We start from the raw sequence: 9,421 nt of genomic DNA, 5'->3' as shown, positions 1-9,421 counted from the left end.
AAGAATTTCAACGATAAAATTTGATTTTCCTCAATAAAAACAAAAAGTTCAATAAACAAAAAATATTTCTGAATAAAAATTCCATTAAAGAATTCCTAAATAAAAATTTGATTTTCCTCAAAAAAAAAAAAAATTTTGAATAAACAAAAATTTTTATCAAATAAAAAATTTGTTAAAGAATTTATAAACCATAATTCGATTGAACGACTATTTTTCTTAATAAAAATTCCATGAAAGAATTTTTAAATAAAAATTTGATAAATTAACTAAAATTTTTTTAAAATAAAAATTCCGTTTTCCTAAATAAATATTCGAATGAACAAACATTTTTTTTTTATTAAAATGTTAATTCCTAAAGAATTTCTAAATAAAAATTCAATTAAACAACAATTTCTCTTAATAAAAAGTCGAATAAAGGAAAATTCTTTCTGAATAAAAATTCGATTAAACAAAAAAAATTTCTAAAGAAAAATTTAATAAAGTTTCTTGAAAAAATTCAATTATTTTCCAAAATTTCGATACAATATTAAAATTTAATTATATAGTTTTAATTTATTTTTAATTAAATTTTTTGATAAAATTTAATTATTTTAAAAAATTTTAATGAAATTTTTCAAAACAATTCAATTATTTTTTGAAAATTAAAAAAAAATATTCATTGCAAGAATTTAATTATTTTCATAATTTATCAAATTCTTTGGAGAAATTCAATTCTTTATACAAAAATGTTGATAAAATTCTTTAGAAGAATTCAATTGATTTGAGTACAATTTTAATTAAATTATTTGAAAGATTTTTAATATTTTCAAAAGTTTAAAAAAAAAAAAATTAGGATACCTAACCTTTTTTTTAACGAAAATATCATCTTTAAAATATTTTTCAAAAATCCACTTTAGTATCAACTCAAAAATATGAAAAATAATATAATTTTTTTATTTTTCTTGCAATAATAATTCTACTAAAGTTATTCTCTGCATAAGTAAGAAATTTTAGAATATTAAATTAAATTATGATTTTCATTCCAAAAACAATTACGGAATTTAATTAAAAGATAATAGAGTGAGTATTATAATTATAATTCTTTATTTAATTACATTCGAATGAATCTATTGTTAACAAAATACAACGAACAGAATTGTAGAGAATATTTTTAAAAGAACAAAAAGAGTCATTGTTTGTAAAAATTAGATAAAAGTTACAATTATAATTTTAGATAAAAAATTAAGCACAAAATTGTCAAGAAAATTATTTCGTAGCCAAAATTTATTATAAAATAATGGTTATAATTTATAATTAAAATTTTGTGTTTTTTCCTATTAAGTTAATTATTAACGAAAGCAATTTTTACACACAAAGACTCATTTTGCCCATAAAAATATTCTCTAAAATTTGGCATTTCTTTTAATTAAGAAATATTTTCTTTAGAAATATAAAATGGAACAAATTTTGTTTGCTTCATAAATTGGAATTGTCTTTAATATATTTACTTAATTAATGACTTAATTACTTAATTAATTAATGAAAATTAATGAGCCAGTGGTCCTAATGAATCATTGATAGTTTATACATTTAATATTTTAATGTAATTGTATTATAATCATTTATTTAGTATCTTTTGAAGGAAAACATTGTTAACAAAATTCAATTAACAAAATTGTAGAGAATTTTTAAAAGAACAAATTGAGCCATTGTTTTTAAAAATTAGATTAATGTTTCAATTGATTTTAGATAAAAATAAAGTAAACTATTGATACAACATACATTTAAAGTAATAATTGTATTATAATGATACATATATGTAGTATTAATCACTTAACAATTACTAATTAAATATGTAACCGGAATTGGCACGCAGAACAAAAGAGGATCTGTTAAACAAAATATGAATTATAATTAAACAAAAACTTAGTTGTCATTCAGACATCTGTCACGATAGACGCAAATGTATGAAAACACTATTTAAAATAAATACTAATCAAGAGTTAATTGATCTTTGATTTCATAATAACTATTAATTATACTACAATTGGGGGCTCGTCCAAAGAAAAAGAAACAAAAAAAAAAAAAATTCTTTCTTCACGAAAAATAAGAAACGTCAAATTCACAATGACAGATATCGAGAGACAATTGGAAGAATTACACGATTTATCCGACGACAACATGAGGGAACGACTAGCGGAACTTGGACTTCCATTAACCGGATCAACCGCTAATTTAAGAGAAAGACTTCGAAAAGAGCTGACGAAAGATCATCAATTAACCATCAACGACGACGATCACGACGCTTTGACAGATGATGAAGTAAACATAAATTCTTTAAAACTAAATGAATTAAAATTTAGATTACGACAATTGGGTTTGTCAATCATAGGAAATAAACCGGAATTAAAAAATCGTTTACTAGAAGCATTAGAAAGCATAAATCAAGAACCCAATTTAAGAGGCTTTACCGAAGAAGAACAAAAAGAATACGAAAAGCAAAGACGAGAAGATGAACAAAGACGAGAAGATGAGCAAAGACGAGAAGATGAACAAAGACGAGAAGATGAGCAAAGACGAGAAGATGAGCAAAGACGAGAAGACGAGCAAAGACGAGAAGATGAGCAAAGACGAGAAGATGAGCAAAGACGAAAAGATGAATTAAGACGAGAATATAATCTAAGACGAGAAAATGAGGAAATACAAGAAAATGAACTAAGACGAGAAAATGAACGAAGAAGGCAAAATGAGCAAAGACGTCAAAATCAACAAAAAAATCAAATTCAATCATATTCTAATGATATTGATTATCAACAATCACCTACGAGTTACGACAGAAGAGATCAAATTAATTCAAGAAATCAATCTCACTCTTCGATAATAACCTTCAAAGACATAGAGGGCACGTTAGACTTCTTCAGCGGTGATGATGGTCGAAATATTCAACATTGGATAAGCGAATTTGAAGATACAGCACAAATATGTGAATGGAACGAAACATACAAAGCAATCTACGCAAAACGTTTACTGAAAGGTTCCGCCAAATTATTTATAAATTTTGAAGATTGCAAATATTCCTGGGAAGCAATGAAGAAGGCACTCAAAGAAGAATTTAGCACGAAAATCGACAGCCATGCAGTACATCTGAAAATGCGTCAACGTAAGAAAAGGCATGATGAAACCTATCACGAATATTGTTACAAAATGATGGAAATTGGAGCTCAGGTCAACATGGAACCTAGTGCGGTAATAGAATATATTATAGAAGGAATTGAAGGAGACGAGGTAAACAAATTGATTTTATACGGATCAAATAATATTCGCGAATTAAAATTGAGACTAGACACATATGAAAAAATGAAACTAAAATCTAAATTAATTAATAAAACAGACTATACTCTAAAGAAAACTTTTACAAAACAAACAGACACTGACAAAATTAACAAATGTTTTAATTGTGGGTCAGAAGGCCATATGAGCAAAGATTGTCCACTTAAAGATAAAGGACCAAAATGTTTTCAATGTAATAATTATGGACATAAAGCAAACCAATGTTCACACGATATTGGAATTTCCAAAGAAATTCGAACATGTAATGTACTTCAAACTAATTCTCAAAAATCGTACAAAACAATCTCGATAAATGGGGAAGAATTCAAAGCTCTAATCGACACAGGGAGCGAATTAAGTGTTATTGGGGAAGAAATTATCAAAAATCTAGAAATACAATTTAACAAAGAAAAAATAACAAAATTTTCAGGCATAGGATCAGGTGATTCATTTATGTCTACTTTGGGTATGGCTTCAGTAAATTTGAAAATTGATAACGAACCCTTTAAAGTAATTTTACATGTTATTTCGAATCACGTGATGAAAGATATTATAGTATTAGGCACGGACTTTTTGAACACAATTGAATTACATTATAAAGACGGAAAAATAAAAATTTCTAAAATTAAAAATACTTCTGACAAAAATTATATAAATCAAATCGATTATATCAACGAAACGAATAAAATTGATCTTTCTTACATAAAAAATGATAAAATTCAAAACGAAATTAATAATTTGTTAGATGATAAAATAATAAGATCCACTACGTCAGACTACGCAAGTCCTATTGTAATCGCGACAAAGAAAAATGTGTCTAAAAGAATTTACATCGACTATAGTCAATTAAATAAAAAAGTTTAGAAAGTTCTTGATTTTCGAACACCTGAGGGCAGGTGAATTTATCAGAATGGCCGAGTGTAGTATTAATCACTTAACAATTACTAATTAAATATGTAACCGGAATTGGCACGCAGAACAAAAGAGGATCTGTTAAACAAAATATGAATTATAATTAAACAAAAACTTAGTTGTCATTCAGACATCTGTCACGATAGACGCAAATGTATGAAAACACTATTTAAAATAAATACTAATCAAGAGTTAATTGATCTTTGATTTCATAATAACTATTAATTATACTACATATATTTAATAACTTTTCAACAAAGTATTGATAACGAAATTGAAGGGACTGAATTTTGGAAAAAAATTTTCAAACCAAAAATATTATTCTTCGTATAAATTAGATAATAATTGCAATATTTTGAGCTAGAAACAAATAAAATAGTTGAATAATTATTTTTTATAATAAATTTTGACCGTAAATTTTTTTTTAAATGTATAAATGGATCTTTCAAAATTCAGCAAATTTTTTTTTTTTGTTATTTTTATTAGTCTTATTATATTATCTTTATGTTAAAAACCACTTTTTTGATGTTTTATAAATAGGTTGGAAATTCTTAATTTTTGTCTTATTAAATTCTTAAATCGAATTTTATTTTTACGTAATAAATTTCCGCATTAAATTGAATTATTTTAATCAATTTTTTTATTATTAAAGGAATTTATTACCTTTTCGAACAATTTTTATTTAATGGATTTTTTTAATTAACTGAAAAATCTGGAAATTCTGTTATAAAGAAAAACAGTTTAAAAAGTAAAAATTCCGCTTTCAAAAATTTTGGTTAATTAAAAAAGTGGTTGAAGGAAAAATTTTGCTTTTTTAAATATTTTAGTCTAAATAAAAATTCTGTAAAATGAAAAAAATTGTAGAAATAAAAATTTTGCTTTTTAAATTTTCGATTAAATATAAATGTTGCTAAATGAAAAAGTGTGGTAGAAATAAAAATTTTTGCCTTGAAAAATTTCGGCTAAATAGAAATTTTGTGAAATGAAAAAAGTGGTAGAAATAAAAATTCCCCCTTGGAAAATTTCGATTAAATAAAAATGCTGCTAAACGAAAAAATGCTAGAAATAAAATTCCCCTTTCGGAAAATTTCGTTTAAAAAAAATGCTATAAAATAAAAACTCTATTGAAAAAATTTTGTTCTGCTTAAAATTATTGTAAATTCTGTTGAATGAAAATTAAACCAAAATTCTACTTAATTCTAAATTCATTTTCAGAAAAAAATCCATAATTAAACAAAATTAACAAAATAAAAATTAAATAGAAATTTTTCTGCGCTGGAATTTATTGATAAAGGAAAATAAAAATTCGTCTCTCTCTCTCTCTCTCTCTTCCTCATTTTTCCTCTTTTTTTACAGAAATTAAAAGCATTGATTGCTCGACTCGTATAATAAACCTTTTGTTACACGTGCGGAAAACTATATCTGATCATACGTTACAATTCATGAGTGTCTCGAGTACTTTGTTTTAGTTTCTCTTCTGTTTGAAGACTTGCTGTCGAATAGTTCCACTTTTACTATACACAGTTTGCATATATTTATATTTTATACGTAAAGTCAAAATCCACATAATTTCCACTCTGGAAATTTAATATTTCGCACAAAATTTACATTTTCTTGGGAAAAAATGACAAAATTTTAAAAAATTAATTTTATTTTAAAAGAAAATGAAGAAAAATTTTGAATAGAACAATTTTTTTATTTCATTTTAATATTTAATATTTTTAATTATTTTAAATAAAATATTAAATTATTTTTTATAATAAATTATAAATTTAATATTTAATTTCATAAAAAAAAAAATTTATTTTATTTTCTCATAGTGAGAAAATTGTTTTTCTTTAAAATTAATTGTTTTAAACATTTAAAGAACTGTTTAATAGTATTTAGATATTTTTTTTTGTATCTTCTTTTCGTTTTTATGATGGTCGAGAAAAAAGGAAAAATTCAGTAATATTCTCTCTTGCCTTTGAACTTTAACTTTTGTCTGCAATTAACTTGCGACTTTTGCCTTTATAATAAAACGTAGGTTCCATTCTTTGTTTCTCGAATTTTTAATAAAGATGGAAAAAATTTCACTGTTTTAAAATATAATCTTCTTATGAATTTTTTTTCCTCTTATTTACTTTAAATTAAATTAAGAAAAATTTTGAAGTTCATTACCTTATACGTTTAATTAATTTTAATATGAATAAACAGTACGAAATAAATTTTAATTATTAAAAATAATTATATAAATCATAAAAATTTAAATTTTAAAAAATTGGAAAATTGAAAAAATTATTTATTGACACTGCAAATTATACCTATCATTTACCGATTTTCGTTTAATATACACACATAGATAATAAATTGTTATCTGTGTTTACAAAAAAAGTTTTATTATAAAGGCAATTGACAATCAGTGATAAATTGTATTGTATATAATTTTTATCTGATATAAACAATGATATTTTGAAAAGAAAAGAATTTATTTTAATATTGTGAATTTAATATAATTTTTGGTAAATTTTTCTTTTTATTTAATTTTATAAGAAACTTGTTTGTTTTTGAAATGTAAAATAACTTCTTGGGTTATATTTTCCAAAAGAAAATAATTTACTATTTATCAGTTAATATTATGATGATGATTTCCACTTTAATTTCAAATTTCAATTTCGTGAAAAGCATCACTATAAATTCTGACCAAATGAGAATGACGTTCGCGAAATCTGAAACTAATGCAGCCTCTGAAATATCATCTCGTTCACTTAGATTCACGAATTAATTAAAATGATAAAATTTTTATGTCGAATTTCCATCTCGCACACGCAAATATTGAGGAATTTTGAATTCATTTGCATTTTAAATTGTGGAAACAAAAATAAAAATATCTACTTTATTGTTATAATTATAATAACCAATCGATATTTTATATAACATTTTTTATTTATTTATAAATATTTTCAAAAAATATTCGAAATTCAATTATTTTCATATTCTAGTATTTTCATAAAAATTTTCGCAAAAGAATTCAATTATTAAAAAAAAATTGATAACATTCATCCAAAATTCAATTATTTTAATAAATAATATAATTTCCACAGGAATTCAATTATTTTTAAAAATTTTAATAAAATTCTTAGCAACTATTCAATTATTTTCAAAAATAATAAAATTCATCGCAGGATTTCAATTATTTTTAATACAATTTTACAGGAATTGCTCAAAAAATGTAATTATTCTTAAAAATTTAATTTTAATTCCTCGAATAAATCAATTATTTAAAAAATGTTTTTTTTTAAATTCCTTGGAAGAATTCAATTATTTACAAAAATATTAGAATTTTTCACAGGAATCCAAATATTTTAATAAAATTGTTCGAAAGAATTCAATTATTCTTTTAGATTTTAATAAAATTCTTCCCGAAAATTCAATTATTTTGAGGCATTTTAATAAAATTCTTTTCAAAGTTCAATTATTTTCATAAATAATAATATTCATCACAAGAATTCAATTATTTTTAAAATTAATAAATTTTTTCTTGGAAATTCAATTATTTTAAAAAATTCTAAAAAAAATGGTTCACAAGAATTCAATTATTTTCATTAATAATAAGATGTTTTTTAGGAATTCAATTATTTTCAAAAAAAAAAATTAATATAAGGCCACACAGACATTCAATTACTCTCGAAAAATTTTAATATAATTCTTTGTAAAATTCAATTATTTTCAAAAACTTTTCGTAATTAAATGATTTTCAATATATCTAATATTTTCATAAAATTTTTAAACAGAATTCAATTATTTAACATTTTTTTTTTGTAAAAATCTGCGTAAGAATTGAATTCTTTTCGTGAATAATAAAAATTTCTCAGGAATTCAATTACTTAAATTATAATTTGCATAAAATTAGTCGAAAGAAATTAATTATTTAAAAACTTTTGATAAAATTCTAAGCAAGAATTCAATTATTTTCAAAAATAATAAAATTCATAGCATCAGGATTTCAATTATTTTTAACACAATTTTAGAGGAATTGATCAAAAAGTGTAAATATTCTTAAAAATTTTATTTCGATTCCTCGAAAAATGAATTATTTAAAAAATATATTTTTTTAATTCTCTAGAAGAATTCAATTATTACAAAAATTATTTCCGAAAATTCAATTATTTTGAGGAATTTTAATCAAATTCTTCCCAAGAATTGAATTTATTTACATAAATAATTCTTTGAAATAATTCAATTATTAAAGATAAATAAGAAAATTATTCCCGAAAATTCAATTATTTTGAGGCATTTTAATCAAATTCTTTGCAAAATTCACTTTTTTTTTAGTTTGAAAGCTACTTTTTGCTACTTTTTTAAAATTATCAGCAGGCTTACGAAACAAAAAAACGTCCTTGTTTTATTAATTTAATTTTTAACTTTTGAAAAATAATAAAAATGTCCCGTTTATATTATAAATTAATAAATTTTTGTGGTTTAAACAGACTTCTTTATTATTTAAATTTGAATCTGAAAATTTAAGAGCACGAGGAATAAAAAATAAAAAATTGATATTGAGACGATGGTAAATTATGTAATTTGTTGGTAAAACCCGTTAGAAAAATAAAAAGTAAAAGTTCTCGTTTATCAGAGATTTGTATTAACATAAATGCAAGCTATGGAATATGTTTTAAAGATAAATTGTACTTTCGCTTCAGAAAAAGTGTATCTTCTGTTATAGAAAGTTCATTTACTGGAGCGAATATCGTTAACTTATTCATTAATAAATAATTAACAATGTATAATGAGTTTATATTTGCTTAAGTATTGTTTTATTTTGAAAGACAGAGTCTTAAACTTTGTTGTTTGTTTTTTACCATTTATTTTCTGTATTTTTCTCAGTTTTAAATTTCAATTCAATTTATTTATATTTATTTAATTTAAATTTATTTTTATATTATTTTGATTTATATTTTTGATTTACATTTTTATTTTTGATTTAACATTTTTATTTCTTAGCTACATTTTTATTTCTTAGCTACATTTTTATTTTTGATTTATATTTTTTATTTACATTTTTATTTCGTAGCAACATTTTTATTTATTTATCAATTTAGTATCAACGGGCTTACAAAGATTGTCTATAAATAAAAAGTAAAAATGTAAATAAATATTTACCTTTTTATTATTTATAATTTTAGTGTTTATTTACTTCTTTATTTATTTATTTACTATC

The 9,421-nt window shown here is 22.2% G+C and overlaps 1 protein-coding gene across 3 annotated transcripts in view; it reads left to right on the top strand.

The window, feature by feature from the left end:
- The window catches only part of LOC122500363, a 524,819-nt gene that overhangs the window by 483,154 nt on the left and 32,244 nt on the right, over positions 1-9,421 (top strand). The gene's annotated exons all lie outside the window — the stretch shown is intronic.

The sequence above is a fragment of the Leptopilina heterotoma genome, unplaced genomic scaffold (genome assembly GCF_015476425.1).
Source record: "Leptopilina heterotoma isolate Lh14 unplaced genomic scaffold, ASM1547642v1 Lhet_183, whole genome shotgun sequence".
Lineage (NCBI taxonomy): Eukaryota > Metazoa > Arthropoda > Insecta > Hymenoptera > Figitidae > Leptopilina > Leptopilina heterotoma.
This window is presented reverse-complemented; position numbering and strand designations above follow the sequence as displayed.